The sequence below is a fragment of the Taudactylus pleione genome, unplaced genomic scaffold (assembly GCF_031769625.1).
Source record: "Taudactylus pleione unplaced genomic scaffold, aTauple2 ptg000102l, whole genome shotgun sequence".
NCBI classification, from domain to species: domain Eukaryota; kingdom Metazoa; phylum Chordata; class Amphibia; order Anura; family Myobatrachidae; genus Taudactylus; species Taudactylus pleione.
This window is the reverse complement of record NW_028284504.1, coordinates 2,394,479-2,419,350: the sequence shown is the minus strand read 5'-3', so window position 1 is coordinate 2,419,350 and position 24,872 is coordinate 2,394,479. Positions and strand designations below refer to the sequence as shown.

General features: G+C 45.4%; 1 protein-coding gene across 5 annotated transcripts in view; it reads left to right on the top strand.

Moving 5' to 3' along the window:
* Window positions 1-24,872, top strand: part of GJC1 (gap junction protein gamma 1) — a 47,582-nt gene that overhangs the window by 17,982 nt on the left and 4,728 nt on the right. The window contains exon 2 of one of the 5 annotated variants that reach the window (XR_015878259.1): window positions 12,710-12,783. The exons of 2 other annotated variants lie outside the window; for them this stretch is intronic. The gene's annotated coding sequence lies outside the window, so the exon portion shown is untranslated. Of the gene's footprint in view, window positions 1-12,709; window positions 12,784-13,962; window positions 14,034-24,184; window positions 24,263-24,872 lie in introns of those variants that run through there. 2 more of the 5 variants (XM_088470740.1, XM_088470739.1) reach the window with 2 other exon arrangements.

Sequence of the window (24,872 nt, the reverse complement as noted above, 5' to 3'; positions counted from 1 at the left end):
ACGGGTCTTCCCTTAGACCAGAACAAAGCCATGCAACTGCGGAAGGTTTTGCACACTATGCTCCAGGCTGGAGTTATAGTGCCTGTTCCATTCTCCCAGCGGGGCCAGGGTTTCTATTCCAATCTATTTTTGGTGCAGAAACCCAATGGGTCGTACGGTCCGATTCTCAACCGCAAGGCCCTCAACAAGTCCTTGCGGGTGCCGCGGTTTCGGAAGGAGACCCTACAGTCCATCATTCTGGCGCTGGAACCTGGGGATTACATGGTGTCATTGGACATACAGGACGCTTAACTGCATATCCCTATTCTTTTGCGTCACCAACAGTTCCTCAGGTTTGCAATCCGCAACGATCACCTTCAGTTCCGGGCGTTACCTTTTGGCCTGGCGACAGCACCACGTGTGTTCACCAAGGTTATGGCGGTCATAGCGGCATTCCTGCGGCTGCAGGGAGTCCGCATGTTGCCGTACCTAGATGACCTTTTGTTGGTAGCAGGGTCTCCAGAGCTCCTTCTACGCCACTTGGATCTGACGATTGCAGTACTGCAACGGCACGGCTGGTTGATAAACTGGCAAAAGTCCACCCTGATCCCGTCTCAGAGGATTCTGCACCTCGGAGCCTTATTGGACTCCAGTCAGCAGAGGATCTTTGTGACGGGGGAAAAGATCTCTGCCTTGCAGTTGAGGGTGCGCAGTTGTCTGCAGAGTTGCCATGTGTCTCTACACTCAGCGATGAGGTTACTGGGCTCCATGGTGTCAGTATTCTACATGGTGGAATATGCCCAGTTTCACTCCAGACCTCTGCAGCAATTGATCCTGTCCAACTGGAATGGACTGCCTCAGAGTCTAAAATCCCAGACGATGGTGCTCACTCCGGAAGTTTGCCTGTCCCTTGCCTGGTGGTTGCAGACAACCCATCTCAACAAGGGTCGTCCGTTTTGGGTGGTGAACTGGGTCCTATTGACAACGGACGCCAGCCTTTGGGGCTGGGGAGCGTTCACGGGTCCACACTTGTTCCAGAGCAGATGGACTCAGGCGGAAAAGGAGCTTCCAATAAACATCTTGGAACTCCGCGCTGTTTTCATTGCTCTACAGCAGGCACATCGGGTTCTCCAGGGTCACCCCGTGCAGGTCCAGTCGGACAACGCCACCACCGTGGCCTACATAAATCGGCAAGGAGGAACCCGAAGTTGGGCGGCACTCGTAGAGGTGTCCCGTATCCTGGTCTGGGCGGAGCGCAATCTCCCGGCCATATCAGCAGTATTCATCCCAGGAGTCCTCAACTGGGAGGCGGACTTTCTCAGTCGCCAGGACGTTCATCCGGGGGAGTGGTCTCTGCACCAGGACGTCTTTCAACTTCTGGTGGACAGGTGGGGTCTTTCAGAGATCGACCTCATGGCGTCACGGCACAACAACAAGTTGCCCGTGTACGGGTCTCGCACAAGAGACGAAAAGGCGTCTCTGGTGGGTGCTCTGTCCGTCCAGTGGACGTTCCGGGTTTGCTTATCTCTTTCCTCCATTTTCCCTTCTTCCACGGGTACTCCGGAAATTCAAACAGGAAGGAAGGACGCTCCTGTTGATAGCTCCCGCGTGGCCCAGGCGGCACTGGTTCTCAGATCTTCAGGGTCTGTCCTTGGACATTCCTCTGCGGTTGCCGCTACAACCGGACCTACTGTCACAGGGTCCTTGTCTTCACCCGGACCTGACTCGGCTGTCTTTGACGGCGTGGCTGTTGAGACTGCCATGTTAAGGTCCAGGGGGTCTTCCAGCTCTGTAGTACGAACTATGCTAAGAGCTCGGAAGCCATCTTCTGCAAGAATATACCATCGTGTGTGGCATACGTTCTTCCAGTGGTGTCGGCCGAGAGGTTATGCACCTCGGGAGTTCCGTCTGTCTAGAGTGTTGGCTTTCCTACAGGCGGGACTAGACCATAGGCTTCGCCTTGCTTCTTTTAAGGTGCAGGTGTCTGCCCTGTCTGTCTGGTTCCATCGTAGGATTGCTACAATCCCTGATGTGCGCACCTTTATGCAAGGTGTTCTTCGAATTCAGCCGCCATTTGTTCCACCGGTGGCGCCTTGGGATTTAGCTGTGGTCCTGAGGGCTCTCCAGAGACCGCCGTTTGAACCACTGGGCTCAGTGGACCTTAAATGGCTGACGGCTAAAACAATTTTCCTTCTGGCCATCGCTTCGGCCAGACGTGTTTCGGACTTAGGGGCTCTATCCTGTAGACCCTCTTTCCTGATTTTTCATGGGAACAGGGCAGTGCTGCGCACTCGTCCTGAATTTCTACCCAAAGTTGTTTCTCATTTTCATATCAACGAGGAAATCGTTGTGCCGGCTTTTAACTCACCTTACCTTTCAGTGGGTGAGGCCACTTTGGACGTTGTGCGGGCCTTAAGGATTTATGTTGACTGCACTTCTTCATTTAGGAAGTCGGACGCCTTGTTTGTCCTCTATGGCTTCCATAAAAAGGGTTGGCCTGCTTCAAAGCAGACTTTGGCAGGTTGGATTCGTATGGCCATTTCAGAAGCTTATCTTCATCAAGGCCTTCCGGTTCCTTCCTCTGTGAGGGCTCATTCCACTAGGTCTGTGGGTCCTTCGTGGGCAACACGACGTGGTGCCTCTGCAGTCCAGATCTGCAAGGCTGCAACGTCGTCCTCTGTCCATACCTTTGTGAGGTATTATGCGTTTGACACCTTTGCCTCTCAGGATGCTTCCTTCGGGCGTCAGATTCTCCTTTCAGCGCAGGAGCGTCCCCACCCTTGAAGGATACTGCTTTGGGACATCCCCAAGGTATCCTGTGGATACCCTAGGGACCCTGATGTAGAAAATATGAGATATGGTAAGAACTTACCTTTGTTATCTCTATTTCTACGAAGTCCATAGGGTTCCACAGGGCTCCCGCCCTGTCGCACCTGTGCTGCAGATGGGCTTTACTCTGGTCACCGGTTTTTCCGTCTCCCTCTGGTGAGAATGTGATTCTTGTGTGTGTCCAGATCTTTTTTCTCTCTCTTCCTTCTCCTCCTCCGGCCCATGGCTTGGTACGTAACTGAGATACCTTGGATCGGGGGCGGGGTATAGGAGGGTGACCCTAGTGCATCCTGGGAGGCTGAAAACTTAACTCTATGGTGCCCGATGCCTGACGTCATCACCTATACCCCAAGGTATCCTGTGGAACCCTATGGACTTCGTAGAAATAGAGATAACAAAGGTAAGTTCTTACCATATCTCATATTTTCTCGCATCCTCCTGCGGGTGCAAGCAGAAATCCGATTAAAGTGCCAGCCGCGAGCCTGTTTGCGGACTTAGGCCCTGATTCAGACCCGGTAGCAAGCACTGAGCGCTCGCAACCAGGACAATGGGGGCTCAGAGTGCATGCGCACGACGGAGCCGGTTCCGTCGTGCGCATGCGCGAGACCCGGATAGCGACTGGCACTCCGTCGCTCTAGGGTCTCACAACAAGGGGGCGAGCTGTCGATGTTGAGTGACAGCTCGCCCCCTTTTGTGTGCGGGCCGGGAGGGTGGCTGCCCAAACGGAGGCCTTCTCATGAGAACAAAAAGTATGGTGGTCGCTCACATCAACTTAATGACATTGCACATTGACCTTGTAAAGGGTGGGGTTTACACTGAGCTACAGAAAAAAAAGGGATTTACCCTCCAGCACACTGCAGCAAAATCAACAAAAATACTTGAATCTTATATGATAATAGAAATTCAGAGGTATTGGTTTACATACATTTGCAAATGCGCTGGGCCAACGTCAAGGCTCCTCTATACCAGCGTCCCTAACATTATGGGGTTCACGTCCGAGACGCAGGGAACCCCAAAAGAATCCAGCCAAGGTCTATCCCCAGGGCATCACACGTGTGTGAAAAAGGGTATGAAAAAGCTGCCAATGTGACACACGATCTATCGTGCCTCCTAACTACTCCAATGCATCCTGACTCGAGATTGGCAGATCTGCCCTACAGATCTGAAGGGGACACGCATCGCATCGTGATCATGAGTGGGGACTCACGATTTTGGCCATATTTTACACGATCTGTCGTTCCAATGCGTCGGAATCGGCCAGCTCGGGTAAAATATTGCTATGTGTGTGGGCAGCTTTAAAGACACAACATTGGAACTTCCTCCCTGGCCTGACAGTGGGCTGATTCAGACCCGCTCGCGAGCGCTGAGCGCTCGCAAGTGGGTCGATGTTGGCCCAGTGCGCATGCGTACGAGGGAGCCGGCTCCGTCGTGCGCATGCGCGAGACCCGGATAGCGACGGGCAAGCCGTCGATCCGGGTCTCGCTACAAAGGGGGCGCGCTGTCGATGTTGAGTGACAGCGCGCCCCCTTTGGTGGGCGTGCCGGGGGCGTGGCTCCCCAGACGGAGGCGTTCCCATAGGAATGCCTACCGTCTAGGGCCGGCCCCACTGACATCACAAGTGATGTCAGTGGTTGGACTTCTTGCTCTGTAAGAGCAAGAAGTCCACTGGGACTTGCGGCAACGAGACCCTACCACAAGGATCTCGTCGCAAGTTCGATGGTCGCGATGGTCTTGACCATTGCGACCATCATCCTGGCCGCTCGCACTAGATGTGGGTGGTCACCCACAGCTATGCGAGCGGCCAGGAGGCCGCTCTAAAAATACAATAGGCGGGCACTGATTCAGAGCGAGTGCTCTGAAAGAGCGTCCGGCTCTGAATCAGGCCCAGTGTCCACTGAAGCCACTAATAATCCCCTTGGTTATATGTATTCACAAACTATTACATATGGAGTATATAGTGCACCATATACTGCACTAGGGCTAAGGATTAGCTGGAGAATGTTCTGTGGCAGATCTCTAATTTAGCTGTAAAAGCTCAGAATATTTAAATAAAACAAAACATCTTGTTCCTTAAAACACTATTAATTGCAATAAACTGTAATATGGCATTGTGAGAAATTGGTGTGGGATTGTCAGGTCATGATTTGGGTAGATAAAGCCATGGTGTAATATGTCACGATTTGGGAATGTTGTGATGTATGTAAGTCACACTACTCTACTACGCAATCGGTATGATATGCCGGTTCAAATCCCGACGCTGGAAGCCCGATCGTCCAGGATCCAGACAGGGGTGGTAAGTACCCTAACCCTCCCTTGGTTGTGCTTAACCCTAACCTCCCTGGGGGGTGCCTACCCCTAACTCCCCCTTCCCACACCCTCAACCTAACTCCCCAGGGGGTGCCTAACCCTAACTCCACTCCCCGTAGCCTAACCCTAACTCTCCCCGAGGGGTCCCTAAACCCCCCCCCCCCCCCATCCTTGGAGAAATTCTAATACTTATCCGGATCTTTCGTTCGGGATTCTGGAGTTTGGGATGCCGACTCCTTATCCTGATCTAATTCGGGACAGCGGCATCTGCATTTGGCCAGTATATCGACGTCCAGGATTCCGTCCACTGGCAATTTAAACGTATCCCGTCTACTATAGGGTGTCCAAAAATATATGCAACCGTATGGGGAAACGTTTTATTTCAGTGCTGGAAGTAGCCGGCGTTCTGTGCTTCACACAAATGGATACGGCTAATCATGTCCTTAAACACGCTTTGCAATGTTTCCCGTGAAATTGCATCAACACCGTTCTGAATATTTGCTTGCAATTCTGGAATACTGTGTGGGCGAGTTGTGCAGGCAGCATCCTTCAGGTACCCCACAAGAAAAGTCGAGGGGTGTTAAATCTAGAGATCGCGATGGCCACAACCCCCATGGGATCATTTGTCCTTGAAAACACTGTTTCAAGTAAGCCATAGAGTTTCTGGCTGTATGGGCTGTGGCATTGTCCTGTTGAAACCACATGTTCCGGGCACTCGCAACATGTGCAGCTCGCACTTTGGTCAATTTTTCCTCTGTTAACACTTTTGATCAATCGCTTCTTGCTGTGTCCGCGACATTCCCTGTCTCCTGAAACTTTTGTATAGTCGCTTGATGGAGAATTTGTTTAGAGCAAGTCTTCTATGAAGGTCTCCTGTGTCCGGGCATAACTGCAGGAGTAGATGTACTCCATGACAATGAATATACGCTGCTGCAAAGTGTACCCCATGGGTTCTCCATTCCGATTTTCAATGTTCTTCATTGAAAAGCCCTGTCACAGTCCAGTTACTCCTGCTAAAGTCATAATTGTAGGTGTGATTGCAATGCATATGACTCTGCTACGCCTGTACTTGCGTGTTTTTGCACTGCACATGCTCCAGAACTGAGCACACGCAAGTCACGCTCATCAAACAGGCATCAGGCCCAAAACTGTTTATTTAAAGTTTTCTTTGTGCGACCCTGATTTATTTTGCAGATCCCAAACACCACAGGGTATTGTTTCACAATAATTTAGGTATAGAGGGAGATAGTTATAAAGTGGAAAAGTCTTTGAAGTATGTACACACAGGCACTTGGGCTGCTGCTTTATACTGACAAGGACCAATGAATGCAGAACTCGCATACTGGCCTTCATTCAGACCCACTCGCAAGTGGGTTGATGGAGGGGCATTGTGCACGCGCCGCGCGTAAGCCCCGTAGCGAGGGACAAATTCGCTCGCTACAAACGGGACAGCTGTCGATGTTGATCGACAGCTCGCCCCGTTTTGAAGGTGGGGAGGGGGTGTGGCTGGACAAACGGAGGCGTTCCTAAAGGAACGCCTCCGTTTGTGGGCGGCCCTACTGACATCACTCGTGATGTCAGTAGTGAGCTTCCTGCTCTACTTGAGCAGGAAGCTCACTGGGGCTTGCATCAGACGAGACCCTACCACAAGGGTCTCTTCGCAAGCCCGATGGTCGACAGCTCGCCCCGTTTTGTAGGCGGGGAGGGGGGGTGGCTGGACAAACGGAGGCGTTCCTAAAGGAACGCCTGCCATTTGTGGGCGGCCCTACTGACATCACTCGTGATGTCAGTAGTGAGTTTCCTGCTCTGTTTGAGCAGGAAGTTCACTGGGGCTTGCGCCAGACGAGACCCTACCACAAGGGTCTCGTCGCAAGCCCGATGGTCGTGATAATCGCGACCATCACCTGGCCACTCGCAAAAGCTGTGGGTGGTCACCCACAGCTTAGCGAGCGGCCAGGAGGCCGGTTAAAAAAAAAAAAGCAGCCGCCCTCATTCAGTGCGAGCGCTCGCTTTTTGCGAGCGCCTCTGAATGAGGTTCACTGTGTGATGAAATGTTGAGTGAGTTGAACATAGCGATGTCCTATTTCAGTCTAATGTATTGTGTGTACACTGGGCCTGATTCAGACCCGGTCGCAAGCGCTGAGCGCTCGCAACCGGGTCGATGGTGGCCCACAGCGCATGCGGACGACGGAGCCGGCTCCGTCGTGCGCATGCGCGAGACCCGGCTAGCGACGAGCACCCGGCTAGCTCCTGGTCTCGCAACAAAGGGGGCGACGGAGCCGGCTCCGTCGTGCGCATGTGCGAGACCCGGCTAGCGACGAGCACCCGGCTAGCTCCGGGTCTCGCAACAAAGGGGGCGAGCTGGCGATGTTGAGTGACTGCTCGCCCCCTTTGGTGGGCGGGCCGGGTGGGTGGCTGCCCAAACGGAGGCGTTCCCATGAGAACGCCTGTCGTTTTGGGGCGTCCCCACTGACATCACGAGTGATGTCAGTGGAGAGATTCCGGCTCTGTTAGAGCCGAAATCTCTCTGGGTCTTGCGGCCATGAGACCCTACCAAAAGGGTCTCGTCGCAAGCCCGATGGTCTTGACCATCGCGACCATCATCATGGCCGCTCGCTGTAGCTGTGGGTGGTCACCCACAGCTATACGAGCGGCCAGGAGGCCGTTCTAAAAAAACAAACTCGGCCCTGATTCAGAGCGAGCGCTCTGTCAGACTGAATCAGGTCCACTGTACAGTATGTATGTGTGAAATAGCCTATCATTTTAACATAAAAATAAGCGAAATAACTGTGTATACCAGAAGTTCCCAAGCTCTGCCATTGCAGTCCACATTTTAAGGATATCCATGCTTGAGCACAGGCGACTTAGGGCCTGATTCAAACCCGCTCGCAAGCGGGTCGATTATGGTCCAGTGCGCTTGCGCACGACGGAGCCGGCTCCATCGTGTGCATGCGCGAGACCCGGATAGTGACGGGCAAACAGTCGCTCCGGGTCTCGTACCAAAGGGGGCGTGCCGTCAATGTTGAGTGACAGCACGCCCCCTTTGGTGGGCGGGCCGGGGGAATGGGAGAGTGGGAGAGATTTCGGCTCTGTGAGAGCCGAAATCTCTCTGGGGCTTGCAGCAACGAGACCCTACCACAAGGGTCTCGTCGCAAGCCTGATGGTCGCGATTGTCTTGACCATCGCGACCATCTTCCTGGCCGCTCGCTATAGCTGTGGGTGGTCACCCACAGTTATGCGAGCGGCCAGGAGGCTGCTCTAAAAAACAAGAAGGCCGGCCCTGATTCAGAGCTAGCGCTCTGTCAGAGCGTCCGGCTCTGAATCAGGGCCTTAATTAGTACCTCAGTCAATTTGATTTAACCATCTGGACTCAAGCATGGATATCCTTAAAACTTGGACGGAAAAGGTGGAGTTTGGGAAACTCTGGTTTATATAATAGTGCTGGGCTGTCCTTTAGTGTATGACAGGTGTTCCTGCCATATTGGGATGTGGGTGCCTTTGTAATTCAGATCTCCCTAGCGGTGCCTGCTAAAGGTCCTATTAGGTTCTTGCTGTTGCTTGTGGTAATGCTTACCTGCTCTCCCAGAACGTCCCCGCAGACTCCCGGGGTGGCAGGCATCCCAATCACTAGAGAAACTGCATAATCAAATTCCATCATCGTGGCCCCATCCCCTTTGCATGATGCAGAGAGCAGGTCTAAGCTGCCTTTATCAATCTGCCCTCCAGGAATTCAGACTCTAATATGTATACCATACTACTCTATTTAATTCTTATGGTGAAAGGCGGTACCTAAATGTCAACTATGAATTTGCAACCTCCAATGGATGTAAATAACCACTATAAAATGTGTACTGTTTTGTCAATCTCTACTATGTGTTCCTTTTTTGTAAAACTTAATAAAAAAATGTGAAAGGGAGGGAGCACGATAATCAGTGCGCCTCCATACACTGCACGATGTATGGATGTGATCTCCATTCACTGCCTGGAGTATGCTGAATGCCGGTCGGGGGGGATTGGTCAGGTTTGATAACCAAAACAAATTATCCCAATGTTTTTTCGTCCATTTGCAGGCTGTGAATGTTCAAGTTCATACACTGAACGATAGCCGTTCAAACCAGTTTCTTGGTGGTCAGCTGCTTTTGCGCGATTATTGTGCAGCATATTACCAACTATAAACTTAATGTTGGCCAAATTCCAAATCCTTACTTGGTTTAGCAATCATTTTAGTGTGTGTTTTTTCATACGTGCCGACTCATTGTGGCCCAGACCCCACACACTTTTGAGGTCACTCAGCTGATCAAGTAAATGCTCCCTGTGAGTCCCGTACACAGAGTTACAAAAAGCTCAGTAAGTTTGGGTTTTCATGGGATCAGGTGGCGACATCTAAAATATTATACAAAACATAAGATCCCGACCATTGTAGGAGCGTTGTAAGCTGTTTATCAGCTAACGCTCCTGCATCGGTCCTACATACACCCAACATCTGGTGATCAGTCTGACTAGCTTTAATTCTCAAACTGCTTGTCTGAATGAGACCTAAACCATTGCGTTGCACAGCCATTCATCCCCTACTACACTGGTTGCATGCTGCTGCTGCCGCCATATAATATTATTGTACAGTGGAGCTCATTCAGACCCGGACGGTAAGCTGCGCACTCACGCAGCTAAAAGGTGCCGGGTATGCAAATGGCGCGATCGCACTGTCTGGTGGAAGGACGCCCTCTGTGCCTTAGAGAGCAACGGCAGAGCGAACGCATGCCAGTATAGAGACGCCCACCTATCTTTCTCAGTAAACGTCATCTCCAGGAAGTGTGTGATTTAATTGGATACATCGAGAGCCATTGGAGCTGCACGCAGCACTTGAGGTAGACCCTACCCCGCCATAAGCCTTGCGATGACTGCAGGCTGAAATACAACCGAGTGACGTGTACAATGACACTTCATTGCTAATTATGCACACCCATAAAACTCTGTTTTGACGCCCAGACACGCCTGCACCACTCCCCCGTTCACAAGCACCCACAAATGGCGCTGTCACTCAAAATAGCGTCCAGTCTGTGTACTACGAGTGCACGATTCCCGGACGCAGTGACTGATTCGCGCATGTGTACTTTGATGCATACGCGTGGGCAAATGTGTGACAATCGCCCATATCGTGCGTTCGCAGCTTAGCGAACGGGTCTGAATCAGGCCCAGTGATCACTGCAGGAGCACCCTATGAGCCTGATTCAGAGACGAACGGTAATGCAATCACAACTGCATTCTCTAACTGATCGCAGTTGCTAAAATATGCTAATGCCTTCTGAAGCTTAGCCGAGCATAGCGACTCCTGCTGCTGCCTTTCTATCTGTCCGTCGACATGCAACAGCGCAAACATCGGTACCACCGACGCAGGTCGGGCAGCCACGCAGCTTGTAAGTCCAGTCTGATTAGCTGCAAACAAGTTATCACAATGCAATCGCTGTGTGTGTGTGTGTGTGTGTGTGTGTGTGTGTGTGTAATGCGGCTTTTGTGCATGTGCAATAGCAAACAATCGCTCGATCTGTGAAAATAGCGGCTTTGCATAAATCTCTTAATCAGACTCTATATACATTAGTTTAAAAATATTAAATTCATAAGCTATATAATATTGTGTTTTCTATCTTGTCCAAAATGACCATTCGTTATAAGACGCTTTCCCTATCCTCTTAGCGATAATTTGCTAGTCACCAAGAGTGTTGCCCATTGAAGAACTACCACCACTGAATACAGTTTGAGAATCATTTTTGGTGCCTGGGATTTGTTTAGTGTGATTCAGTTCACACAGCTTTCAGCAAAGTCAGGCAAATGTATAACAATTTCTATACAGGTCACTGCAGAAAAAAAGATGCCGCAAACATTCAGACTTTACTTTTTTGGGGATTTTGGAAAAGAAGTTACAGCTACCCATTTTTCCTCCCAATAACTAGATAAAGTGTTTCATATTCCTCCCAGCTGCAAGGCATACCTCTAACCAAGTTAATGAATGTCACATCAGGGGCAGTGTGGTGGGAAAAACAGTGATACTTTTTCAAAATATTTTAGGCATAGTGCTCCATATTGCAGAAAAAACTAATTTAAATGATTAAAACCCAGGTCTCAAACATTCTGTATATTCAATTTCATATCTGTATGTGGAAAACTATAAACACGAAACATTAAACCTTTCAAATAGATATTTTTATGACTATGGAGAAGGTATGCGGTCATAATATTGACAAGAACATTGCAGAACATGTTCTTGCCGGCACGATAATGCCGGCACCAAAATGTCGACCCTATTTGAAATGCTAAGTCATTTTCACACTGTTGACAGTGTAACTGTGCTCATGCAGTGAAGCCAATGTTTACAGTTATTCTGCTCATGCGGTAAAATGCTTTAATCATCATATTACTGTGGTGGATATCGTGGTGCCGGATTTATGGTGCCAACAAGAACATTGTCTGCTATGTTCTCGTCAACATAACTTACCCAACCCATTGAGATGTATGCAAATTAGCATTTATGCATAATCACTCAACTAATATTATATTTTAGATCTAGCATACAATACTTATTCCAATGCTTTACAGATGTCTGGGGACCAGTTTGTTGGGATATTTTAATACTATGGGGTCTATGTACTAAGCAGTGATAAGTGACAGAGTGAAAAGTGATAAGTCTGTGATAAGTGCCAGCCAATCAGCTCCCAACTGTAATTTTTGTGAGAGCCTGTGAGATGACAGTTGGGAGCTGATTGGCTGGCACTTATCACAGACATCACTTTTCACTCATCACTGCTTAGTACATTGACCCCTATGCCTTTCCAGTAAGTGAATTTCATAGGGACCTCTTCAACCAAAGAGTGTTCCTTACAGGTTTCTAATGAATTTCCTGCTCTTACAGTGCACATTTGTCTGGTAGACATGCAGCATTACAAAGAGAATTTCTTTAATGAAATCCTTAATTTTTCCTTAATGAAAGGACAGAGTCAGGATGTCTGGCTTTATAAGTTACATTGGTTCTCCAATAATCTTATAATAAGGAAAAATAAATACTGTTTTCGTTCATTTGGTAAAAATGGAATGAATGTAGTATGATTCTCCCAGCAATACAGACATTAATAGGTAATAAATGCATACATCAAGAAGACGGTAGTCACAAAAGTAATTGAAGTGAAGATAATGAGAACACTGACATTCAATGGGGGTTTGAGCATGTGAGAAAGCTGAGAAGATGCCTGCCTGTGGCACAATCAGGAAACCGAGGCTGAGGAAAAAGGGGGAGGAAGGGAAGGGGCACTGAGGCTAACCTTGGCAAGCCTGGGGAGAAGAAACATTGCAACAAAAAAAGACAAAACCCATGGACTTTGGAAGTCTGATGAAATGTGCAGCAATTACCAGTGAAGGTCTGAACGTTTACTGGTAGCGGGGTATTGATGCGATTAGGTATATGCAATGAAACCAACAGTGTAGGTAAATTTGTTTTATTGTTCAAATAATCTGACATTTTCTCCATGGCTGCAGTTTTGAGCATTTTACAGTTGGACATACAGGAGAAACAATATCCATGCTCACTGGCCACTTCTTATTATAGATGGGCCCCCTTGCTGCTGCTTGCCTGGCTGGTCCAGGTCCCTTTAGGGCAAGGAATGAAGTCCCGACGCCGGCAGCCCGAATGGAGAACATCCCGACAGGGCAGGTAAGTACTCTATCCCTACCTCTCTCCCCCAACCCTCCCATAGAGGTGCCTAACCTCCCCCACAGTGCCTAACCCTTCCCTCCCCCCCGGGGGTGCCTAACCCTTCTCCCTAGGGGTGCCCATCCCGAACCCCCCCAAAACCTAACCCCACTACACTCCCTAAAGCTAACCCTCCCTCCCCGTGGCTTTCGCTAAGGGCACTCGACCTTACCTCATTCGGTCCAGCTTCCTTCTGATGTTTCGGTGTCAGAATTAAGATAGGAGTCGGTATTTCGATGCCTATCTTAAATCCCTTGTCGGGATTCGGATGTCGGTCATTACTACATCCCACCGTGGGAAGCAGCAATTTCTAACAGGGGGATGTAGTTATGAGACCGCCGGTCTCAATACCGACATCCAAATCACAATGATATAAGATGGGCATCGAAAAAACGGCGCCTATCTTGATCCTGACGCCGGACCGAACGAGGTAAGTCCAGGCGCCCTTAGCGATGGCCATGGGGGGGGTTATCTCTAGGGAGTATAGCGGGGTTAGGTTTGGGGGGGAGGTTAGGGATTGGCACCCCTAGGGGAATGGTTAGGGCTAGGCACCCTCGGGGGGGTTAGGATTAGGCACCCCTGGGGGAAGGTTAGGATTAGGAACCCCCCCCCCCCGAGAGGGTTAGGTCTAGGGTGCTGTAATGGGGGGAGGTTTAGCTTTAGGGAGCATAGCGGGGTTAGATTTTGGGGGGGAGGTTAGGAATGGGCACCCCTAGGGGGAAAGGTTAGGGTTAGGCACTCGGGTGGGGGGGTTGTTAGGATTAGGCACCCCGAGAGGTTTAGGGTGCGGTAAGGGGGGGTTACAGACATGGACAAACTTGTTGGTTTCCAAGAAAAAAAGAACCCATATATTTCTCTGACAAAAGTAATTGGCATGCATCATTGTTTATTCCATATTTTAATAGAAATTAGATTTTGCCATTGATTTTTGATTCAACAGAATATTTTAATAATAACAGAATATTAAGTAATAAAGTAAATGAAAACGGTATGGACAAAAATGATGGGACCCTTAACCTAATATTTTGTTACACAAGCTTTAGAGGCAATCACTGCAATCAAGCAATTTCTGTAGCTCTCACTGAGATTCCTCACCAGTCAACAGGCAATTTGACACACTCTTCAGGTAGTTTGTCCCACTGTTCTTGGGCAAACTACTGCAGCTGTCTCAGTTTTAAAGGTACCTATGTGTTTCATCTCATTCCATAGATGTTCGAAAAGGATTTAAATCAGGGCTCATAGAAAACCACTTCAGAATAGACTAATGCTTTGTTTTTCTCCATTCTTGGGTGCTCTTAGCTGTATGTTATGGGTCATTATCCTGTTGGAGGACCCATGACCTGTGATTTGATTGTCTTGAGATTTTATAATGTCCTGGACAGGTTCAAAGCATTCTCATTATCCTTCTTATTAATCCACGTCGTTTTTGTTTTTTTTTCCCTCTTGCTCCCACGTCCAGGGAGGTTGGCTACAGTCCAACGGACTTTAAACTTCTTAATATTTGCAACAGTATTTGCTGGAACAACAAGCTGCTTGGAGATGGTCTTATAATCATAACATGCTTGTCTATCAATTTATTTCTGATCTGCTCAGACAACGCTCTGCTTTGCTGTCTCTGGCCCATGGTCAGTGTGGTGCACACGATGATGCCAAACACCAGAGTGACTACTTTTCTCCATTTAAATAGGCTGAATGACTGATTAGACGATTAAAGACGTGTGTGATGCTAATTCAAGAAGGCAATTAGTTTGAAATATCACTATAGTCCAGTTATTTATTATCTTTTCAAAGGGATACCCACAAATCTGTCCAGGCCATTTTAGAATATCTTTGAAGAATAAGAAATAATTTCTCTCTTTTCACAGTCTCTTTGCTTTATTCTATGACAAAGTCATGCAGGTATACATGAGACAAAAGCTTTTAATGTAATCACCTTTCAGGAGGAATGAAGCATTGTTTCAATGAGCTGCAAGGGTACCAACAAATGCGTCCACGTCTGTACATGCTGTCTGTACTTTTGTCAAATACTTAACTCTAAAAATGTTAGCAACATAAATTGGCATAACCAACTGTAAATCTTAACCTACAATTTTTTTACTTGATCTATGTGTACCCTTTAGTCACATGTGATCATTTACTGTTAGAAGTTACTTAATGGAAGGGAATGGAAAATTTTGATCAGATGAACTGATAATTTAGGCATTTCCTGTTTTCTGTGTGTCACATCCATAGTTAACCCTAAAACCATGTGCCCATAAAAGGGATATTATTTACCACAATGAATTCTAACCTAATTGGTTACGTCAGCAATGTGACAATCCCATCCTTGTGCACTGGTTTTATTTTTCTATTAGAGGATATTTAAAGGAAAATGCACATTTTGCATGTGCACAGACATTTGTAAATAAATTCTTCTTTATCTATGTTAATTGTGCTGTATTATTGGCTAGTGAACAATAGTAAGTAATAGTAAGACTGGCAGTTTTACTTACATTTAATTTAATGCCAGGGGTGTGTGATTGCTCCTCCGTTCACATACAGCCTCTTGTGTCATTATATTTTGACTGATGGATCATTTGTTGTACCAAGGCTATAGCGCCAACTCCAGTTTGAATACTGCCACAGGAATACTTTCTTTGTCATTGATTACTTTTCAATAGGATGTTCTGGCAGCACTTTTACCCTTTTGTCCAGATCTGTCCAGTTTGACTTACACTACTATGCATGTATGTATGTATCTATTTGTGTATGTATGTATGTATCTATTTGTGTATGTATGTATGTATGTATGTATGTATCTATTTGTGTATGCATGTACTTTAGAAAATGTGGGCAGCGTTCATAGAAACAGAGCTCAATGTAAGTGCTTCTAATGTAGCTGCAAACACCCATATGCATGGTTGTGAACTTTGAGGTCCGAATTGAAGATTCTTCTATTCTACGGCCACTCTCTATACTTATCTTAAAGGGTCGGCCGCCACCTCTCCCTCTGGTACACCTGCTCAATGCTTAATTTTTTTGCCAGGAAGGAAATGCCTATGTTCCCTTTTCTTTTAAACAAAATTAGGGGCTCATGCAGTTGTGAACATAAACACATTCTACCCCCCCCCATGTGTTTTTTTTATTTGTACTGCACATGCTCAGTAGAAGAGTGAGACTGAGACATATCTCCCTGTTGCCACTCTCAGGGCGGTATAGGGGAGTGAAGGGTCCGGCTGATGTAGCTAGAGTAGTGTAAGGTATAAGCTGTCGCCTGTCGATGATAATCACCAGCATGGATTTTGCATTACCTGTAAAAAATAAATAAATAAAACATGTGGCTGCCCCTATGAATGAGCGTACAGACCTGAGTGACTGATCAAGTAATGCCGGCCATACACGGTGCGATTTTATGTTGGTAAGATGTGTTGTACGATTGACCTTGAAATTCTTCCCTTGAAATTCTCCATACGATGTGGTCAAATGGTGTACAATTGATCGTTACGATCATATGATAAGATGCATACATGTGTATCACATTGTACACAATAGATCGTAATCTTATGGTTTTGCAGTAAGATCTACGATCCAGCTATACGACTGCAGGGACGCGCATCGGCATCGTAAAATACACAGAATCAACACACGATGTGCACGATTGATCGTTACGATTGATCGAAATCGTCCACATTGTGCAAATAAACTCACCGTGTATGGGCTGCTTTAAAATTGCTATGGCCAGACGACTGGGTCAGAGCATTTCCAAAACTGCAAAGCACGTAGGTTGCTTAAGGTCAGCCATAGTGAATACCTACCTATTGTTCTCCACAGGATCTTTTTCATGGGCGCGCCAGCTGTTAATCCGTTTCAATGTCCGTGACTGACAGCAGGGGAGTTGCAACAGCAGGCACCAGTTCTCACTCCTCATTCAATCCCTCCCGCTCACCATCCATCCAACTCCTCATTAGATCCCATTCCAATTATTGTGACACAGCATTAGAGCGGTGGGTAGAGGAACAGGAACACTTCTGCGCAGACATGAAACCCACTGTGAAACTCAAAGCATGAAAAGGAGAAGAAAGAATGAGAGCAAATCATAAAAAATAAACAGAAAGTGAATTACAATATAGAACAATATAATTATATATTTATTAATTGCAAGATCAGGGTAAGGGTGTCGTCTCCTGGGATAAACCCAGGCCTGCCTGGCTTTAACTAAACAAAATTATTCCTTCACTCACAAAGCAGAAGTCTTTAGTACAGGCAGCACTTACATTCAGTAATCAGTGTCTCTCAACAGGCCTTTGACCTGTTCCCCAGGCAGTAAGAGACTGACTACTGCCTCTCACAGGTTGTCTGGCAATCAAGGCTGCCAAGTACCAGACAGAAATGAAAAACCTTGGGCGTATATATATATATCCCTTGACAAGCTTTCCAGTGTTTTTGTCACATACCCCCCCCCCCTTCCTGTTTCGACCTGTTGGACTAAGCACCAGTAGCCCCTAAGCAAAAAGACAAAGCATCTGCATAGGCCAGTTGGCTTTCCAGCCTATGCTCTTCTGAAAACTTAACATTTTGCAATGCCAAGAACCATATAGTTATTATACCATTGAACTCTTTATTCTCAGCCATCCACTTCAATGGAACATGATCCATAACCAATCTAAATTTTTGCCCCAAAACGTAGTACTTTAGTGTTTCTACTGCCCACTTACTTGATAATGCTTCTTTTTCTCTCATGTATATACAAAGTACTTTTTAAATAAATAAGAAGGTGCTCTTCACTATCTTTGCTTTGAGGCAACACAGCACATATCCCAACAGCTGATGCATCTGTCTACACAACAAATTCATTTTTAAAGTCAGATGTAATCAAAACTGGTTGGGTGCATAACCGCTACCTTCAACACCTGAGAAGCCTTTTCTGCCTGAGGATTCCACTTAACTATAACTGCCAAATTACCCTTGGTAAAGTCAGTCACAGAGACAGCAATGGTGGTATCCTGTGATTCCTAAGAAAGCTCTCACCTGCTTCTTATTTAGGGGTCGTGGACAATTTTATATTGTCTCAATTTTATTAAGTTAGTGCTCTGCCTATGGTGTGTCCAAGGTCCTTCACCTCTTCCAACCGTAAGCAACCATTTTTTGGGGTTGGCTCTCGATCCTGCATCACGGATTGGAGTCCAACACTGCTTGTATCCTGGGTAAGTGAGATTGCTAATCAGGACTATAGATGACTGCATAATTGATATAAGCAGCAGCCTACTGTCTATGAGGCCTTAGAATTGTGTCCATCCTCTGAAAGGTGGCAGGTGCTCCATGTAACCCAACTGGCAACATCTTACTTTTTTTTCTGGTGCAGGAAAAGCTGTTTCTTTTGCCTTGTCTGTCAACAGTACTTGCCAGTACCCTTTGGTTAAGCCTAGAGTGGTTAAGTACAGTGCTGTTCCCAGCCTTTTAATAAGTTTATCCACACATGGCATTGGGTAGGTATCATCATACTTGGACACACTATTCAATTTAAAGTATTCATTGCAGAAGTGTAAGCTCTTGTCGGGTTTTGGAATGAGTACAATGGGACTTGACCACTCACTATGTAGCTCTTCAATTATATCTAATTCATTCATTTATTAAATTTATATAGACACCGATTCCTGTTGGACTTCTGGTATCATATAGGACTTAACCCTTTGTTCAGTTATTATGTCATGTTTAATGGCTGTTTTACAAGGTATGTCAGAAAACAAATTCTATTTCTTACAAGAAATTCTTTAGCCTCATGCTGTGAATAGTTGAGAGGATTTTGGATATTGTTATTTTGGTAACCAAAGGTACTGCAATTACTAGAGGGACCGGGGTGGCTAACAGAGCTACTCGGTTTTATAAGATTTACATAGTAGATCTGTTCTGGCTTTCTTTTCCCAGGCTGGTGCACCTTTATAAATAACATCACCCATTTTTTATGATTTCAAATGGTCCTTGCCAAGAATTTAGTTTCTATTGTGGGAACCATAATAGACACTCTGTCCAGGCGCAAAGGTGCATAATTGGGCATTACGATTGTAAACCCTTTGTTGGGCCTGTTCCAAGTGCTCTCTCACTATCTGCACCATTACAGCTATTCTTTAGTGCATCTGAGAAAGATGCTTAATAACCATCAAGGACTGGGTTGCCCTCCCATGTCTCTTTTGCAATATCCAGCAATCACCCTGGGTGTCTTCCATACAGAAAATCAAAAGGCAATAACCTAGTGGCATCTCTCTAATGGGCAGCAATAAATAGGGTAACAAATACTCCCAATCTATCCCATCTTTATCCACCACTTTCTTTAGCATATTCTTTAATGTTTTGTTAAACTTCTCCACTAAACCTTCAGTCTGAGGGTGATACACAGAAGTTCTAATCTTAGTAACCTTAAACAGATGGCACAAATCTCTCTTGATTCTTGTCTTAAATGGGGTACCACGATCAATGAGAATTTCCTTAGGTTTTCCCACTCTACTAAAGACATGTACTAGTTCCCTAGCAGTTGTCTTTGTTGAGGTATTGTGCAATGGTATCACTTCCTAGGTATCGGTTATCGTAATCTATTACCACCAAAATATACTGATATTGCCTGGTAAACGTTAGAGGTCCAACTAAATTTCATAGCTATTTTCTCAAACAGGACCTCAACAATGGGATATGGGACACGAAGACTTCTGTAGTGTGCCCTGGGAGCATGGTACTGACTCTCAGACAGTATGCACAGTAGTGGGATACATCTTTATGGACCCCTGGCCAGAAAAACATTGCAAAATTCTCAGTGGTTTTCTGTACCCCTAGATGTCCCGCAGTTATGTGACCATGAGGCAGGTCTAACACCGTTCTTCTATATGCCTTAGGAGCTATCAATTGTTCCACAATATCTTCTCCCTTATTGATACAACAAATCTTGACGTACTGCCATGTGAGGGTATGACAACTTACTATCAGGGTTTCCATCATCCATGTTTGCAATGCATTCTCTTGCATTTACCAGAGTCGGGTATTTTAACTGTTCTGAGGCAAACATCTTTTTCTTTTTATTACCTGGAGGCACCCCAACTTCCTTCAAAATAGCACTACAAGGATAAGCACACCCTCAAGCCACTGATCCCATACATGCCACACTGCTGATCCTTTTAGTGCCATTTTGGAGGATCTTGGGGTGCCTTAAGGTAAGTTGGCTCTCAATTTAGAAATATATAAATATGTGACGCAATAATAATGCTATTATCGTGTAGTGTAGGGACCACCAGAACAGAGGCGCCTTGCCGTGACTGGTTGTTTACCATATATTTGCAAATGTATGTAACTGAGATCTCTACATTGCTATTATCATGTAGGATGTAAAACAGTTTTGTGGCCTATTTGCAGTGTGCTGGGGGAATCTGTTTGTTTGTTTGTTTTCTTTTTAGATTAATGCTGCCCATCCACTAGACGATTAAACCAAGCAGTGGAGCGATAACGATGGTCGTTATCGCTCCATCGCTTGGTAATCGCCTGCAAATCGGGCAGCAAAAGGTTAAAAACGACCAGCGATGCACGCGCCCGCTGGTCATTTTTAACATCAATCATCGCCCGAACATGACAGTCAATCTGACGACCGCCGTCAGGTTGCCATATTCGGGGATGATTGATCTGCATACACTGAACGTCTGAACGTTCAGTGTATGCACTTCACCCCGTGGGAGACGACGGCGTCGTAATCGTGCCGTCGTCTCCCGCATAGTTAAGTGGATGGGCAGCTTAACACTTCCCTTTCATGCACCTGTAGTGGGCTAATAAATTGATTTGAGCAACTTCCATTCTGTGCATCACCATTCTGGAGTTTGGTAATCCCAACAACATAGTAGCCCTCATAGAAACCTACAGGGGCTGCTGCTTCCTACAGAAATGGAGGGACCGCAGCTGACATCTGAGAATTCGGCTGCGGTCCCTTCTTATTACATCCAGGTGCTGCTTAATATTTTCTGGTATCCCGTAAGTATACTCTAATAAATAGTGAAATGAAGTTGGTATACTAAATTACACTTGTGCATTGTCAATCTATAATCAATTGTCAGCGCTGAGATTTTTTTAATTTTTTAAATGTTTGGAGACTTTTCTAATATGGACAATCTCCTTTAGTGCAAGATGCAGGAATCTGCACACTTACATTCTTCATGCTAAGTCAGCAAGCCCTTCAACACGTCAGCTAACAAAGATGTTTAGTAGTGACAATTGTACGTTTTTTTTGTATTTGCTGTACTAATTATAGAGGATGATTCTGGTGTCTGCTTAGTGTTTGTATTTGACAGGTGTCACTGCAAATATTTCATGTTTATTCTACACATATATTGAGTTAATGTACATATAAAATGCCCTCCTAAACCAAACTAAAAATACAGATAATGTGCCACACTGCATCATACTTAAATGGCTAAAGATTGTCTGTCTTGTTCGCTTGCAGGAGTTGGTTACTTGTTTGTTTTTCATTCTTTTGCAAGACTGGCATAGATCTTTGGCTTATACATTCCATGTATTCTAGCCTCAGGGAAGAAGTTTAAGTCCCGAAAGCTTGTCAAATATGCAGTAAATTAGTGTATTGCTATTCCTTCTATGGTTACTTGTTATTCTTGTAATAGCTTTTGTGTAATTAAGGGACATAAAATGTGTCTGTCACCCAGTTATGTACAGGATACATTTTATCTTAATATGAGAAAATGTCTTTTTGTGGGGGGTTTTTTGTTTCTTTTATGTCATCTCTTTTCTGGGTCATTTTTTCTTTTTTTTAAAGTATGTAAAAAATAAAAAATAAATATTTTTTTTTTCCTGCCTGGCAGTGGCATTTGATCACCCATTTATTAACTCGCTATAACAGATCCTCGTAATTCACAGGTAATGTTAAAATCTAGTCTAAAGGATCTTCTTTAAATCTAGAGGAAAAAGAATAATAAACACGCTCCTCAAAACATCTAAAGTCTCCAGATAACATAAACTGTGCCCAAACAAAGAATGATTGAACAGAATTGCCTAGAATGGAAGACATTTTTGCTAAAAGGTGTAGTTTAAAAGCAACTAAAATAATTGCTCATCCTAGCCACCCGTGTCATTCTCTGTTTTCTCTATTGCCCTCTGGTAAGCGTTTTACAGTGCATCTGGAAAGTATTCACAACGCTTCACTTTTTCCACATTTTGTTATGTTACAGCCTTATTCCAAAATGGAATAAATTAATTTTTGTCCTCAAATTCTACACACAATACTGCATAATGACAACATGTAAAGTTTTTTTTGCGATTTTTGCAAATTTAATAAAAAAAAAAACTAAGAAATCACACGTACATAAGTATTCACAATCTTTTCTCAATACTTTGTTGATGCACCTTTTGGTAGCAATTACAGCCTCAAGTCTTTTTGAATATGATGCTACAAGCTTGGCACACCTATCTTTGGGCAGTTTCGCCCATTCCTCTTTGCAGCACCTCTCAAACTCCATCAGGTTGGATGGGAAGCGTCGGTGCACAGCCATTTTCAGATCTCTCCAGAGATGTTCAATTGGATTCAAGTCTGGTCTCTGGTTGGGCCACTCAAGGACATTCACAGAGTTGTCCTGAAGCCACTCCTTTGATATCTTGGCTGTGTGCTTAGGGTCGTTGTCCTGCTGAAAGATGAACCGTCACCCCAGTCTGAGGTCAAGAGTGCTCTGGAGTAGGTTTTCATCCAGGATGTCTCTGTAAATTGCTGCATTCATCTTTCCCTCTATCCTGACTAGTCTCCCAGTTCCTGCTGCTGAAAAACATCCCCACAGCATGATGCTGCCATCACCATGCTTCACTGTAGGGGATGGTATTGGCCTGGTGATGAGCGGTGCCTGGTTTACTCCAAACATAACGTCTGCCATTCACGCCAAAGAGTTCAATCTTTGTCTTTTCAGAACAGAGAGTACTTAAGGTGCTGTTTACTAAGGAGTGGCTTCTGTCTGGCCACTCTAATATACAGGCCTGATTGGTGGATTGCTGCAGAGATGGTTGTCCTTCTGGAAGGTTCTCCTCTCTCCACAGAGGAATGCTGTAGCTCTGACAGAGTGACCATGGGTTCTTGGTCACCTCCCTGACTAGGGCCCTTCTCCCCCGATCTCTCAGTTTAGACGGCCGGTCAACTCTAGGAATATTCCTGGTGGTTCCGAACTTCTTCCATTTATGGATGATGGAGGCCACTGTGCTCATTGGGACCTTCAAAGCAGCAGATATTTTTCTGTACCCTTCCCCAGATTTGTGCCTCGAGACAATCCTGTCTTAGAGGTCTACAGACAATTCCTTGGACTTCATGCTTGGTTTGTGCTCTGACATGCACTGTCAAGTGTGGGACCTTATATAGACAAGTGTATGCCTTTAAAAATCATGTCCAATCAACTGAATTTACCACAGGTGGACTCCAATTAAGCTGTAGGAACATCTCAAGGATGATCAGTGGAAACAGGATGCACCTGAGCTCAATTTTGAGCTTCATGGCAAAGGCCGTGAATACTTATGAACATGTGATTTCTTATTGTTTTTTTAAATTAAATTTGCAAAAATCTCCAAAAAACTTTTTACACGGTGTCATTATGGGGTATTGTGTGTAGAATTTTTGAGGACAAAAATGAATTTATTTCATTTTGGAATAAGGCTGTAACATAACAAAATGTGGAAAAAGTGAAGTGTTGTGAATACTTTTCAGACTCATCCAAGCCAATAAGCAATTCACAAACTCTTCTTCATGGTAGCCACAGTGCGAATGGCTGGCAGTGTGGAAAGTCCCAGGAACTTCCTGCTATGGTTACACAACAAGAGGTTAATCAAAGCTTTGTTGATGCAGAGAAGAAACAAATTAACAATGCTGGCTTGCTCTATTAATTTCAATGAGTATTCTACATATAGCACACAAATCCACTGAAATGGATTTGCATTTGATATGAATGGGGTAAAATACACAATATGCTGGTTAAACATCTAATTTTTCCCCTATTAGGTATGTACGCAATATGCTTCCACAGATTTACATTAAAATGTTTGTTATGCAGTGTATAACTGTACTGTGTAAAAGCCCTTAATGTCCACACACTCCGATACGATATACTGTGGACCGTCTCAAGACGTGATCTATCTTCTAATGCAGTGGTTCTCTACCTCGGTCCTCAGGACCCCACACAGTACACATTTTCCAAGTCACTCAGTAGGTGCACAGGTGCAGTCATTACTCATTGACACATTTTAAAAGATCCACAGATGGAACTAATTATTTCACTTGTGATTCTTTCAGGAGATCTGGAAAACCTGCATTGATTGGGGTCCTGAGGACTAAGTTTGAGAAGTTTGTGTTCTAATGTATACCCAGCAATAGTTAGGACATACACATGAGGGTTTTGTATGTCAAGTAATTGCTTGGTGAGATATATTTGTTCATCCTATTTTGACTTTGTTGTGACTTTTTGGAGTGTTTTTGTATCTTGTAGCGATAAAATTAAGTATATCTGACTCTTTCCCTGAACAATGTATATATAAAGGGGTTGAAACCTGATGCATAATTTAAACATGGGGGACATTTATCAAAATTGGTGCAAAGTAAAAAGGTGATGTAGCTCACTGCAGTCAACCAGTCTTTGGACAAAATTTACTAAGCGGCGGTTTGACAGCAGTTTCTATTCTATGCTAAACCCCAACGGTTTGGTGGCGGGTTCTATTCTGTTCTAAACCCCGGGGGTTTGGTGGTGGTTTTGCAGCGGTTTCTAAATGACAGCCCTATTCTATTCTAAAATGTGTTTTGACTGTGGTTTGGCGGCGGTTTTGCTATCTGCAGATTTACTAAGGCCTTAACCGCTGCAAAACTGCCATCAAAACACATTTTAGAATAGAATAGAATAGGGCTGTCATTTAGAAACCGCTGCAAAACTGCCATCAAAACACATTTTAGAATAGAATAGAACAGGGCTGTCATTTAGAAACCGCTGCAAAACTGCCATCAAAACACATTTTAGAATAGAATAGAATAGGGCTG